Source organism: Oncorhynchus keta, unplaced genomic scaffold (genome assembly GCF_023373465.1).
Source record: "Oncorhynchus keta strain PuntledgeMale-10-30-2019 unplaced genomic scaffold, Oket_V2 Un_contig_13995_pilon_pilon, whole genome shotgun sequence".
NCBI lineage: Eukaryota > Metazoa > Chordata > Actinopteri > Salmoniformes > Salmonidae > Oncorhynchus > Oncorhynchus keta.
In genome coordinates this window covers 10,931-16,750 of record NW_026278481.1, presented here as the reverse complement: position 1 = coordinate 16,750, position 5,820 = coordinate 10,931, and the positions used below count along the sequence as shown (strand labels likewise).

The window sequence follows — 5,820 nt, the reverse complement described above, 5'->3', positions numbered from 1 at the left end:
CAGTCTCTCTGTCCCACCACCAGTCTCTCTGTTCCACCACCAGTCTCTCTGTCCCACCACCAGTCTCTCTGTCCCACCACCAGTCTCTCTGTTCCACCACCAGTCTCTCTGTCCCACCACCAGTCTCCCACCAGTCTCTCTGTTCCACCACCAGTCTCTCTGTCCCACCACCAGTCTCTCTGTCCCACCACCAGTCTCTCTGTTCCACCACCAGTCTCTCTGTCCCACCACCAGTCTCCCACCAGTCTCTCTGTCCCACCACCAGTCTCCCACCAGTCTCTCTGTCCCACCACCCAGTCTCTCTGTTCCACCACCAGTCTCTCTGTCCCACCACCAGTCTCCCACCAGTCTCTCTGTCCCACCACCAGTCTCCCACCAGTCTCTCTGTCCCACCACCAGTCTCTCTGTTCCACCACCAGTCTCTCTGTCCCACCACCAGTCTCTCTGTCCCACCACCAGTCTCTCTGTCCCACCACCAGTCTCTCTGTTCCACCACCAGTCTCTCTGTTCCACCACCAGTCTCTCTGTCCCACCACCAGTCTCTGTTCCACCACAATCTCTATTCACCACCAGTCTCTCTGCCCCACCACCAGTCTCTCTGTTCCACCCACCCAGTCTCCTGGTCTCTCTGTTTCCACCGCAGTCTCTCTGTCCCCCTTGGTCTCTCTGTCCCACTACCAGTCTCTGTTCCACCACCAGTCTCTCTGTTCCACCACCAGTCTCTCTGTTCCACCCACCAGTCTCTCTGTTCCACCACCAGTCTCTGTCCCACCACCAGTCTCTCTGTTCCACCACCAGTCTCTGTTCCACCACCAGTCTCTGTCTCCACCACCAGTCTCTCTGTTCCACCACCAGTCTCTGTTTCCACCACCAGTCTCTGTTCCACCACCAGTCTCTCTGTTCCACCACCAGTCTCTCTGTTCCACCACCAGTCTCTTCTTGTCCCACCACCAGTCTCTGTTCACCACCAGTCTCTCTGTCCCACCACCAGTCTCTCTGTTCCACCACCAGTCTCTCTGTTCCACCACCAGTCTCTCTGCCCCACCACTCTCTGTTCCACCACCAGTCTCTCTGTTCCACCACCAGTCTCCCACCACCAGTCTCTGTTCCACCACCAGTCTATATCTGTCCCACCACCAGTCTCTCTGTTCCACCACCAGTCTCTCTGTTCCACCACCAGTCTCTCTGTCCCACCACCAGTCTCTCTGTCCCTGTTCACCACCAGTCTCTCTGTATCCCACCAGTCTCTCTGTTCTCTCTGTCCACCAATCTCTGTCTTCACAAGCTCCCACCAGTCTCTCTTACCACCAGTCTCCACCAGTCTTGTCTCTCTGTCTACTAAGTCTCCCATAGTCTCTCTGTTCCACCACCAGTCTCCCACCAGTCTGTCTGTCCCCAGCAGTTCCTCACCTAGGTAGTCCATATGTCACCATCTCCACCAATCTCCCACCATTCTATTCTCTATAAAGTTTGCGTCTCTGCACACGCAATGCTCTGTTTGGGGCACAAGCTGCCAAGTGAACTACGTGCGGTGTGTGCGTGTTTGTGTGTGACAGTCTGCTAGGCAGACGTCCTGCCTTAGCCCACTCCCGGGAGGGCTAACCCCCAGATTGTTTAATCCCCAGCCTTTCCTCACCTAGATCCAAACATCCCCAAATTGCACTATTCTCTATAAAGTGCACTAGAACACATGGTCAAAAGTAGTGCACTACATAGGGAAATGGGATGTAATTTGGGATGTAGCCTTGGTATGGTTCCAAGATAAACATGCTGCTGCCTTCCTAGAGTGAGGGAACTCAAATAGAGAGGTTAGAGTAGTGAGGAGACAGAGAGGTTAGAGTAGCGAGGAGACAGAGAGGTTAGAGTAGTGAGGAGACAGAGAGGTTAGAGTAGTGAGGAGAGCCAGAGAGGTTAGAGTAGTGAGGAGACAGAGAGGTTAGAGTAGTGAGGAGACAGAGAGGTTAGGTGAGGAGACAGAGAGTGAGGAGCCAGAGAGGTTAGGAGTATGAGGAGACAGAGAGGTTAGAGTAGTGAGAGGAGACAGAGGTTAGAGTAGTGAGGAGACCTGTCCTTTTAGTTCAGTTAGTCCTCTGTCACCATCTTTCTTTCACCAGTCCTCTGTCACCATCTTTCACCAGTCCTCTGTCACCATCTTTCACCAGTCCTCTGTCACCATCTTTCACCAGTCCTCTGTCACCATCTTTCTGTTTCTAGTCTTTCACCAGTCCTCTGTCACCATCTTTCACCAGTCCTCTGTCACCATCTTCCTGTTTCTAGTCTTTCACCAGTCCTCTGTCACCATCTTTCACCAGTCCTCTGTCACCATCTTTCTGTTTCTAGTCTTTCACCAGTCCTCTGTCACCATCTTTCACCAGTCCTCTGTCACCATCTTTCACCAGTCCTCTGTCACCATCTTTCACCAGTACTCTGTCACCATCTTTCACCAGTCCTCTGTCACCATCTTTCACCAGTCCTCTGTCACCATCTTTCACCAGTCCTCTGTCACCATCTTTCACCAGTCCTCTGTCGCCATCTTTCACCAGTCCTCTGTCACCATCTTTCACCAGTCCTCTGTCACCATCTTTCACCAGTCCTCTGTCACCATCTTTCACCAGTCCTCTGTCACCATCTTTCACCAGTCCTCTGTCACCATCTTTCTGTTTCTACACTGATAACCCTGAAAGAGGATTCAAGACATATCTGATCTCTCAAAACATCCACCCTGTTTGATCTCATGTCTATAAACAGGTAGTGTAGAACCTCTCAAACATCCACCCTGTTTGATCTCATGTCTATAAACAGGTAGTGTAGAACCTCTCAAACATCCACCCTGTTTGATCTCATGTCTATAAACAGGTAGTGTAGAACCTCTCAAACATCCACCCTGTTTGATCTCATGTCTATAAACAGGTAGTGTAGAACCTCTCAAACATCCACCCTGTTTGATCTCATGTCTATAAACAGGTAGTGTGAGAACCTCTCAAACATCCACCCTGGTTGATCTCATGTCTATAAACAGGTAGTGTAGAACCTCTCAAACATCCACCCTGTTTGATCTCATGTCTATAAACAGGCAGTGCAGAACCTCTCAAACATCCACCCTGTTTGATCTCATGTCTATAAACAGGTAGTGTAGAACCTTCTCAAACATCCACCCTGTTTGATCTCATGTCTATAAACAGGTAGTGTAGAACCTCTCAAACATCCACCCTGTTTGATCTCATGTCTATAAACAGGTAGTGTAGAACCTCTCAAACATCCACCTGTTTGATCTCATGTCTATAAACAGGTAGTGTAGAACCTCTCAAACATCCACCCTGTTTGATCTCATGTCTATAAACAGGTAGTGTAGAACCTCTCAAACATCCACCCTGGTTGATCTCATGTCTATAAACAGGTAGTGTAGAACCTCTCAAACATCCACCTGTTTGATCTCATGTCTATAAACAGGTAGTGTAGAACCTCTCAAACATCCACCCTGTTTGATCTCATGTCTATAAACAGGTAGTGTAGAACCTCTCAAACATCCACCCTGTTTGATCTCATGTCTATAAACAGGTAGTGTAGAACCTCTCAAACATCCACCCTGTTTGATCTCATGTCTATAAACAGGTAGTGTAGAACCTCTCAAACATCCACCTGTTTGATCTCATGTCTATAAACAGGTAGTGTAGAACCTCTCAAACGTCCACAACAAGTTGTCCCTCATTCAGACACAAGACGACACCAAACAGCCTATCAACCAAAGAAGTCATCGAACATAAAACTCACAATCTTCCAGATCAGCAACAACATAACTCCCATCTTCACTCACCTTTCTTCTTGAAGACGGAGAGCAGAGAGCGAATGTTTTTCCTCAGGTACACCACCATGTTTACACTGAGACCATTACAAGGAGGAGAGGTAGAGACGAGAATAAACGTCCAACCAAAAGTTACTATTTTATACTCTGTGGACTGGAATCAAACATCAAGACAAGTGTCTAGTTGTTCTGGATAAAAGTGTCTGTGAAATAATGTACAATCTAGTTGTAGGCTACCTACTCAAACCTCTACAGGTCTAGATGTGTTTGTATTCTCTGTCTGGGTCTAAGTCGTCTGTTGTAGAATTACAGAATCATAACGTCTTGGCCTCCTAGTCGCTGTCAGTAACAGTTTTGGCGAAAAATGACCAAAATCTTTTCCCTAATCTACAGAGGTCAGTAGTAGTAGTCTTTTGGCTGTCTCTGTCTGTCTGTTTTGTAGTGGTCTGCAATAGTCTGTGGTAGAGTTAAAGAGTCACTATGTTTTTGTCCCCGTTAGCCTAGCTAGCTCAGTGACAGAATGACTGGTTTCGCCCCTAAGTAGGTTGGACACGAGGAGCCATGCATTCACCCTGAGCCTCGTAGCCAATCCGCTGCTTTATTCTTCCCTACACTAGAACGCCCCTCTCTATTGTCAGACAAGGACAAACCCCCTGAGCGAAACGGCTGTCCAAGTTTTGTCTTGTTTTGCTGAGCCTAGACACACGTGCACGAAGAGACGCGCACACACACACACACACGAAGAGACGCACACACACACTTGCATACACGCACACACACGTACACACACACTCCTCTCCCCCAGGAGTTCCTTGTTAATGCCAACTGAGTTTTGAGTCTTAGAATGAGGGGGGACCCGTTGATGTACTGTACTCACACAAACACTAGGGTGTTGGTGCTGGGTGTTGGTGCTGGGTGTTGGTGCTGGGTGTTGGGGCTGGGCCTTGGTGCTGGGTGTTGGGGCTGGGTTGTTGGGGCTGGGTCGTTGGGGCTGGGTTGTTGGGGCTGGGCCGTTGGGGCTGGGTTGTTGGGGCTGGGTTGTTTGGGCTGGGTCATTGGGTCTGGGTTGTTGGGTCTGGGTCATTGTGGCTGGGTGTTTGTGCCTGGTCGTTGGGGCTGGGTTGTTGGGGCTGGGTTGTTAGGGGCTAGGTTGTTGGGGCTGGGTTGTTGGGGCTGGGTTGTTGGGGCTGGGTTGTTGGGGCTGGGTTGTTGGGGCTGGGTTGTTGGGGCTGGGTTGTTAGGGCTGGGTTGTTGGGGCTGGGTTGTTGGGGCTGGGTTGTTGGGGATGGGTCATTGGGGCTGGGTTGTTGGGGCTGGGTCATTGGGGCTGGGTCATTGTGGCTGGGTGTTTGTGCCTGGTCGTTGGGGCTGGGTTGTTGGGGCTGGGTTGTTGGGGCTGGGTCATTGTGGCTGGGTGTTTGTGCCTGGTCGTTGGGGCTGGGTCGTTGGGGCTGGGTTGTTGGGTCTGGGTTGTTGGGGCTGGGTGTTTGTGCATGGTCGTTGGGGCTGGGTTGTTGGGGCTGGGTTGTTAGGGCTAGGTTGTTGGGGCTGGGTTGTTGGGGCTGGGTTGTTAGGGCTGGGTTGTTGGGGCTGGGTTGTTGGGGCTGGGTTGTTGGGGATGGGTCATTGGGGCTGGGTTGTTGGGGCTGGGTCATTGGGGCTGGGTCATTGTGGCTAGGTGTTTGTGCCTGGTCGTTGGGGCTGGGTTGTTGGGGCTGGGTCATTGTGGCTGGGTGTTTGTGCCTGGTCGTTGGGGCTGGGTCGTTGGGGCTGGGTTGTTGGGGCTGGGTTGTTGGGGCTGGGTCATTGTGGCTGGGTGTTTGTGCCTGGTCGTTGGGGCTGGGTTGTTGGGGCTGGGTTGTTGGGGCTGGGTTGTTGGGGCTGGGTTGTTGGGGCTGGGTTGTTGGGGCTGGGTTGTTGGGGCTGGGTTGTTGGGGCTGGGTTGTTGGGGCTGGGTTGTTGGGGCTGGGTTGTTAGGGCTGGGTTGTTGGGGCTGGGTTGTTGGGGCTGGGTCATTG

The 5,820-nt window shown here is 51.3% G+C and overlaps 1 long non-coding RNA gene across 3 annotated transcripts; it reads right to left on the bottom strand.

Moving 5' to 3' along the window:
* Positions 1-3,271: 3,271 nt before the first annotated feature.
* Positions 3,272-3,781, bottom strand: LOC127918314 (uncharacterized). Of its 3 annotated transcripts, none has more exons than XR_008099762.1 (3): positions 3,678-3,781; positions 3,425-3,624; positions 3,272-3,371 (listed from the first exon to the last, which is right to left on the bottom strand). It is a non-coding gene; the product is annotated as an uncharacterized LOC127918314 (long non-coding RNA). The 3 variants fall into 3 exon arrangements; XR_008099764.1 differs by having other exon boundaries at positions 3,272-3,424; positions 3,478-3,624; XR_008099763.1 differs by having other exon boundaries at positions 3,425-3,570.
* Between the last annotated feature and the right edge of the window lie 2,039 nt (positions 3,782-5,820).